Consider the following 9483-nt stretch of genomic DNA (forward strand, 5'->3'; position numbering starts at 1 on the left):
TTCCTATGTCCTAACCATATGTATGAAAGGCAAGCTTGCAAAGTTTATTTTCGGTGATAATAGTGATTCTCAGAATCGCCGGGTGGTGGGGCGATTCTCAGAATCGACCAACCACCGCCCTGCCACCACCCGGGTGGTGGCAGGGCAGTGGTTGGTCGATTCTGAGAATCGCCCCACCACCCGGCGATTCTGAGAATCAATTCTAGTCATCGTAATATCTACATTGAACAATGGCACATCCTGACGCACACAAACATAGATTCAATTTGAGCTGTAAATTGTAAAGTTTGAAACAAATTGAAGAAACATATCATCATTAATCCCATAAAGGTATTTTTCTGAGAGCTATTCTTCGCCTTGGAGGGACAAGAAAATATGCAGAAAATCCTTGGTCTCCTCCCTCATACTCCCCTATGATTATTTTTCTAGGTCATGCCTATGGTTGTCTATAATGAACCTGTACACTCTCTCCAGATTTTTGCTTACTCTTTTGACTCTTCGATCGTAGCCCTGCAAATCCAACCAGTCCAAAAGAGGAACAAGGTCGCTAACAATTAAGGTGTCGATGTTAAGTATAACATATTTCACATCCTCCATGAATGATTCCATTTCCTCGATGTTAACCATTTGCTTCCACATAGCATTCTAGATAAGAAAATGAAACAGGGAGCAATCTCATCCCTGTTGAACAACCTGTCAAAGAAATTTCGTGCTCAAATTTTCAATGTGAAATCCCCAGTACCAACGTATTTGAAATCCAGGGTGCAGATGTATCATTGAATGCATTTAAATTCATGTATTATCCACCACAGCAGCAACCATTCTACCAGCAAGCAGCACGGGCATAGCCATAGGTTAGCAGACCCCGTAGTAGTTTTTGTCCGAGTAGATCTTACTCGCTTCACCTGCTCTTTGAAGCGTCACTGAATCCTAAGAACCAAATCGATCGTCTCGTAAGCGCAGATAGTCAATACGTGAAAGCGGAGTGAGCAAGTAAAAGCACAAGTAAGTCGTTCCTACCCGAATTCCACTACCCTAGTGATGCCGATGCCTGCATGTATTGGCGCTATTTGCCCTGGTTCAGGTTTCATATATGTCAAAGAGTCAGAGTTGTGGACGCACTCCAAATGAGGAGAGTTGTCAAGTTTCCAAAATATTGAAAGTATTAATGGAACCAACAACGGAGACAGATCGCCCCCATTGGCCACGTCAACCAGCTTGAGCAACATACCCCGTTCCTCTATGTCCGCGCCATTGAATGTCATCAGTGGCCCTGGTTCAGGTTTCGGATATGTCAAAGAGTCAGAGTTGTGGACGCACTACAAATGAGGAGAGTTGTCAAGTTTCCAAAATATTGAAAGTATTAATGGAACCAACAACGGAGACAGATGGCCCCCATTGGCCACGTCAACCAGCTTGAGCAACATACCCCGTTCCTCTATGTCCGCGCCATTGAATGTCATCAGTGGTGAAGTTTTTCTCAGAACTAGGTTTTGGTAAGTAGTAATATGCAACTATGGAACTCGACGTTTATATCGTGCATGATTTCTTGACACTAGCCCACTCCATGAAGAAAGAATGTTTTTGTAGCATGTATCATATAGATTTCTGTTTGAATATCATTTAGATTTTCATAAGGAGTTAAGTCTTCCCTCTCGGCAGAAGCTTCACTAAAATGATGGTGTTTAAACAAAATACTATATCTCCAAGAAAATTACATTCTCCAAAACTCTTGTTTTGCCATCATATAACATTTTACATGCATAAATCTAAGGGTTATACCTTGTTTAACCACTATATTGTATTTTATAAAACATATTCACACTGTATTTTATTAGATGTACCTTATTTTCTTCCCAGTGGTTATACCTTGTTTCTTTCAATAGCCCTTGCAATTATTTCATAAAAAGTAGTTGTAGTAAATTTACACAGCAACATTGTAGCCCTAGTAATAGATTTATTTTCTACAAATAGTATATTTGTTGAATTGAATTTTTGCAGACATAAAAAACTAGTTCTATCATTGCAAGAATTTTTAATTGTTAAATTGATTTTAAACTATTGTACATATTAGTATTAACTGTTGACTAGTTTAATTGAGCCAATTATAGTATGTAATTACCTCTATATCACTTGTTAATAATTGGTAATTGTTAATAATTGGTAAATTCACTTAGAGACCAGTAAACGTGAAATGAATAGCCAAATTGAAAGCTCATGACATAACATTGATATATAAAGTAGATTCTATATAAGAGATTGTAGGAGCTTGTCACGTGCAATAGATTTGGATTATTGATCTGACAATTAATTCAATGGATGGTGTTTAACATGAAGAGATTGAAATATGTTACTCATGAAGTAGATGGTGGGATTGAAACAAAAAAAAGACATAATAGCAATAGCAAGTTTTATTTTCCTCTTTATTCATGGTTCCATAAGGGTTTGACCATGGTGAAAAGTTTTATCATTACCCTTTCCATATGGTTCCATTTAAGGCTTTAAATTAGATTGTGGTTACACATGGAGATGCCAGTTTTATTTATACCCTCTCTTTATGTTTCAATATAAGGCCTGATCCATTTTAAATAAGAATTGAGTTTTTATTTATACCATATTTTATGGATATATCAAAGGTTTTTTCATTTTAAAGAAAAGTGAAGTCCTATGGATATGGTAGATTTTGTTAATACCTTTTTTTTCCATGTTCATTTTTTTTTTCATGTTTTTTTAGATTGAATTCTAATTATATTTTAAAAAATAGTATAATTTAGTAAACATGAAGAGGAGTATTAGTTTTATAAGGCTCATAATTGTTATGGTGATTATATGAATAATTATTATATCTAATAGTTGGATTTGGTTTACGGAATTAGGAAAAATGTTGTTATACTCCTAGAGGTCAAAGGCCCCGAGGAATTCGGCAAAATGTTGTACATCTCTAAATTATGTTGTAAAATGTTGTTATGTCCCTAAAGTATGAGCCTCTCTACAATTTAGTTTGAGAACTTAGTATGGGGTCAATGTATAAGTGTTAGATGGTTAAATGTTAGATATGTAAGAGATGTGAATATCTTTTAAAAGTTAGGCTCATAAGTATACCTTATTTTCTTCCCTGTGGTTATACCTTGTTTCTTTCAATAGCCCTTGCAATTATTTCATAAAAAGTAGTTGTAGTAAATTTATATAGCAACATTGTAGCCCTAGTAATAGATTTATTTTCTACAAATAGTATATTTGTTGAATTGAATTTTTGCAGACATAAAAAACTAGTTTTATCATTGTAAGAATTTTTAATTGTTAAATTGATTTTACTGTTGACTAGTTTAATTGAGCCAATTATAGTATGTAATTACCTCTATATCACTTGTTAATAATTGGTAATTGTTAATAATTGGTAAATTCACTTAGAGACCAGTAAACGTGAAATGAATAGCCAAATTGAAAGCTCATGACACAACATTGATATATACAGTAGATTCTATATAAGAGATTGTAGGAGCTTGTCACGTGCAATAGATTTGGATTATTGATCCGACCATTAATTCAATGGATGGTGTTTGACATGAAGAGATTGAAATATGTTACTCATGAAGTAGATGGTGGGATTGAAACAAAAAAAAACATAGCACTATTGATGTTGATGTTATGGTTGAGAACATGTTGAATTTATACTTAGAAAAGAAAAATGATATTCTACCAAAAACATTAATGTGTTTTTTTCCTCATAAACAACTTTGTTTGGCACATAAAAATTTGGTTTTACTAGCATTTTTTTAAAAGTTTGAAAATTGACCCTAAAAAAAAAAATCATCGTTCCAGTATCATCACTTTTTCGTTTGAAGCTATATTTTGCACAAAAATTTCGTAGTAAATTTCGTAGTCACTGCCATTTTTAAAACATGTTCAAAATTGACCCCTAAAAAATAAAATCATCGTTCCAGTATACACACTTTTCATTTTTAGCACTGTTTTTGATGTTTTTTTGGGGTTTTTTGGCCAGAGTTCCCGTTTTGAGTTTATAGTTCCCGTTTCAAAGTTTACATTGTTATAGCATAATGTCTGTATGAATGCATGTTTCTTTGAATAGATAACTTTTAGTCTGCTAGGGTTTCAACCCAAAAAGCCCTAGGGGAAATTTTCCCTCTACCGCTTGCCTCTCTGAATTCACCTGGGGATGAATAAGAGATCATGAAATCTCCAAGTGGAACCAAGAACTATTAGTGAAATGACACTAATCAAAATCCCAGAAGTTGACTCACTCTCCTGCAAACATCTATATATGGATCCCTCATCCTAGAGATCCAAAGGCTGGAATTTTGTAATTTGTAAGGAAGTGTTGTTGGTTTCTCTTTGAAGACATTATATTGTTGGGTGATATTGCTTTGTATGAGGCGAAGAGGGATTTCATGCTAGGAGGATGATGCTGGATTAGACAGCTTGGTTGTAATCCTCTCTTCTACTACTTCTATCAATAAAGCTATTTTAGTTTTTCTCCATATGCTTGTATATCTCTGAATCTTGTATTTGTATATGCATTTATATGGTTAATGTACATCTGATCCTACATTGTTTATGGTTACAGATCTCTATGCTTTGATGGTATTTTGCTGCTTTGACTCTACAGGTGTTCTTTGAAGCGGGACAAGTGAGAAAGGAGTGGCGAAAGCTCTATAAAGGGAGAGAGGAAACAAGCAAGGAGACTAGTGAAAGACTGAGGTTGGTACTCTCTGCTTCTCTCTCATCTATCTCTCATAAAGGAAAACAAAAATAACTTTAGTTTGTTTGTTTCTAAGATAGCTACCCGTCATGGTAGGACTAGCAGCTCTGAATAGACACTAGTTTTCCCGATAACAAAATGGCGACTCCACTGGGGAGTGAATAGTTTGTTTGTTTTGTTACTTTTTTTTGCTTTATAAACCATAGACGGAGCTTGAAGTTAAGCCAGCTAGCCTTCGAACTGCTTTTTCTATGCAACTGCAAAGTAGATCAACACTGCTTCAGTCAATCTCCATGTTGGTTTATGAACTGAACATCTGACTTGCAAACATCCTAAGTGCCCTGGTGGTAGCTCAAATAACCTCATTAGATCAGCCCCTATACTTTGTGTTTACTGACTATCATTAGCTCAACCTAAATCCCTGAACTTAGCTGCAAATTGTGAGTGAAAACCAAGCTCAGTCTTGTCCCTGGACCATCGCACTGTCTCTCATTGGAAATCTGGATGCATCGCACCTCCCGTGTGTTGCAGGTGAGATGCATCCCTGTTTCCCTATGTTACAAGTGTGATGATTGAGTAAGACTGTTTCTGCCTCCAGATTTTGGTTTTTCTTCATCGTCTTTAGCTTTATTCAGTAGTTTTGCTGTCTATGATCAATATATCACTGTCAAAACCATCTTCCTTTTCATTATTCAACCTCCACTGATAAGGAATTGTGAATGTTTTTTTATGTATTTTTATGTATTTTTCATTATTTACAGTTCTCCTTTGCAAATAGTATCTTAATCGAACTGTCATCTTTTGATTTGAAAGTGTCGCAAGTGTCATTTTTAGTCAAGAAAAAAAGTGTCGTAAAGCATTCCTCTTTTAGATAGTCGATTACACTTTTTCCATTATATTTGATTTGAATTAATAGTATTTCAAGTGTCGAAAGCAATTTTAAATTCGAAATCGCAAAGTGTTGTCTTAGTATTCCTTTCGTTTTTTGAATTCGAAATGGCAAAGTGTCATCTTAGTCTTCCTTTCATTTTTTTGAATTCAAAATCACAAAGTTTCATCTTAGCCTTCCTTTCGTTTTTTGAACAGAAAATTGTTAGCACTGTTGCTTTGAAAGAAGATAGCTCAGATCTGTACTTAGTTATTTTGTCATTCTCACATTAAGGAAACTAAAAAACAATACATGCATGTGCATTTGTATTTAGACTGCATGCTGAAATTGATTTAGGAAAACTGCATCTAGTGTGTGCTCTCTACTCTATGTTGAAAGAATTTCATTTCTCTTTCCTTAGTAGCTAGGATTTTCATTGCAAAAAGAAAGTAAATGACTGTTTATCATCTTAGATTGCATATTTAGGAATTGTATATCTACTTCACACGGTGAACCTTAAAGGAAAACTTATTAAGAAATATCAACTGTAAAATAAACCTCAATGAACATAAAAACGCTTTGGAACCTAACGCACAACATTTAGATGTCTAGGCTAGAGACGTATTCCAGCATCGTAAAGCCTAGTAACTATCACCTTCATTGCAGGTTGGGTGATTCCTCCTCTTTGATACGATAAGTGCCAGTACAGACCTGTGCTCCCACGTACCGTCGAGTATATATTGGGAGACCACAATAGGCTATATCCTTTATCCTTAGGAAGCTGTGTCTGCCGCCCTATCGATCGCAATGCACTAAACACATCATTCAGGAAGATTGACTTCCGTACCGTAAAATGTATTCTGCAATTTTACGATTGGTTTGGTAATCCCTCTGTCTAGATATCTAGAGAAGTCACTTTTATTCCTTTTCAGACTCCCTAAAAGAAAAGGTCCATATGAGCACTTGTCACTCCATGCTCATTAAAAATCGAAGGCGACTAGAGTCATCTTTAGCTTTTTCTCGACTCTTAAAAATTCAAAAAGCAAGTTGTGTCAAAGCATCATAAAATTTATTTTAATCGGAATAACATCACTATTCCCTCGTTGGTATTAGGTTGAGAAAATGGAGTCTACCAATCAAGGATTTCCCCTTGGGGGAAATCCTAGTCCCTTCTCCTCTTGGGGAGATGTTGGTGCTCCACACATGGCTACATTGTCCCTTCCAGGACTCACAATTGGCCTACCAGTATGGCTTTTCTTGACCTCCGTCATTCAAAACACTGTAAATCCTTAGCAATCAAATCAGCAACCAGATGATACTGAAGTTGCTCCCCCACCTTCTACTTCATTTGTTTCTCCCTCTCCTTCTTCCTCTTCACTTGGTGAAATTAGTAACACTAAAAACCAAGTAACTAAGAAGAAGAAGAAAGAGAAGGAGAAGAAGAAGAAGAAGCCAATGAAAAAAGGGGGAAACCATGCATCGTCTAGCAAAAATCCACACACTGCACCTTCCAAACCTAAATCTCCATGTGTCATTTGCAAGGGATACCACTATCATCGAGATTGTCCTTGCATCCCACAGATCCTAAGGGACTGATCTCCCCACTTGCACAATCCGGTGTCTTCAACCTCTGACGATCATGTTGAGAGCACACCATCAACTAGCGAAAACAAAGTCAATGGAAAGAAAGGAAGATCTAAATTTCCTTGTAGACTGTGTGAAGGCAATCATGCCCTCCACCGTTTTCCTTTCCTGGACAAAGCTAAAAGAGTCTTGGATAACCATCCTGCTTCACTGTAACGACTTCCTCCTAGATACAAGAAACTCTTGCCGAGTCCATCGCTAGCTGAAAATATGACTGTCACACCTTTGTTGTCAGTCGAAGCATCTATCATTGAAGATAAAACCTTTGAGTCCACACCGGACCAAAGTCAACAGGTCGAGATGGCAGTCAACCCAGCCTTGTCTTCAAAAGGTCCACCTTCAGATGATATTGTCACTAGAGAGAATGAGAACGATGTTGTTCAAATTCTTTTCGTTAACACAAAATCCGATGAACATGGGGGAAATATACCCATTCCTTTATTGTAGGAAGGAAGTTCATCTGAGATTTATCTGGCCATTTATTCGGTCCATCCTCCAAGCACTCTAGTCATTTCCTTCGATTGGAATCTACTAGGGAGACCCCACCTACCATCTAATGTACCATTCCGAATCATAGTACAAGCTTACATAATGATCATGGTTGGTACTATCATAGATGAAGGGGCTTTTTTGAGTATCCTTTCCTCAACTGCTTGGAAAGAGCTTGGTTCACCATCGCTTCTACCTGAGATTCGAAATCTGACAGGCTTCAACAAAGGAACCAGTTGACCATCAGGGATCCTTCCAAATTTGCCTATAACTTTGAGAAGGAAAACCATTCATCTAAACGTGATGGTAGTCCAAGGGCCTTTAGATTACAATCTACTCCTTGGGCGTGACTACATTTATAGCATGGGAGCTATTGTTTCCTCACTCTTTCGAGTGCTGTGTTTTCTGCATGAAGGTAGAGCGGTCCATCTAGTTGACCAGCTTCCATTCCCTGGTTCAAACACAGCTATTAGTCAAATTCCATCCCTAACTAGTCTTTTTGCACAAGGAATGTCTCATCAATCTCTATTTCTTCCACCTGATGAGTGCGAGTGATTCGGTGATTGTGACTGAAACCCAGGGGGCATGCACCCTAGTCTGCTTCAGCAGGAAAACCCCAGATATAAGGTAGGTTTCTATGTAGGATATATGAATAGTTTGACCCCCTTTCCGTTTAGGAAAATGGGATTAGATTGGAAAAGGATTCCCATGTCAAAGGTTATGTGATTGGCATTGACAACAGTCACCCTTTGTCCATTTCGATGGATAAAGCCAAGGAAGTGTTTTGTCTGCTACACGGATGGGACAATCTTGCTAATGCGAGAATTTCCGTATGGTCACCTGGAAACTGTACTTTATACTTGGGGGCATGCCAACCTTTTTGCATGCAAGTGAAAAATGATCTTTTATTTTCTTAGTTTGTAGGCTCTCAACCCTTTAACCTCGTAGGTTGGTCGTTCCTAGCTTGCATACAAAAGGCTCCAGAGCAAAGTTTCGAATGGGGCAAGCTCCCTAAACAATGAACCTATCGATGAAAGACATCCTTATTATATGACTAGCAGGAGCAGTTTTACGCGAAGTTCAAGCTTGTTAAAAATAAACCTAGCAATGAGCAAATGTTCCCCCAGAGTTCAAGCTCATTAAAAAATGAGCCCTCGTTCGGTAAATAACCATTGCAATCGCATAATTATCAGCTTTTGAACCTTGGTCATGTTCTTACCATCACCTCCACTCTTTTTTAGCTGATCATACGCCTCCATTTGATTGTTTACCCTTTTGAGGAACAACTGTGACAAGTGATTCTATTAGCCACCTTCTTTACACTGCCGTGATTGAAAAAAGCTTCCAAACCTTACCTGGAACCAGTTTCTATCCAAAAACATCACTTGTTCCTCAAAAAACGAGTCTCCTTTAAGCTCTTTTCATCTGACTTGTAAAATAGGAAAAGATTGTTGAGCAATTGGCCTCTCCAGCTCGTTAAAGTCATTGGAAGTGCCATCCCTCCTCTATATTTTAATCTTTTTGGACCTGAGGGATCATTACACAAAACGATCGATCGTTTTTCTTGTTCAGCTCATTAAAACTATCGAAAAGTCATCCCTTTCATATTATTTTATACTTTTCGGACTTAATGGATTATATTATGAAAAAGGATTACTGGAGTTACCTTTCCATATATTTTTAGACTCTCTAAAATTGAAAAGGACTGAGTTATCTTTGTCATTAAACTCGTTAAAACAATAGTGACAAACTTGTCCATGTA

The sequence above is a fragment of the Pinus tabuliformis genome, chromosome X (assembly GCF_031772625.1).
Source record: "Pinus tabuliformis cultivar Carrire ecotype Pingquan chromosome X, CPIR1, whole genome shotgun sequence".
NCBI lineage: Eukaryota > Viridiplantae > Streptophyta > Pinopsida > Pinales > Pinaceae > Pinus > Pinus tabuliformis.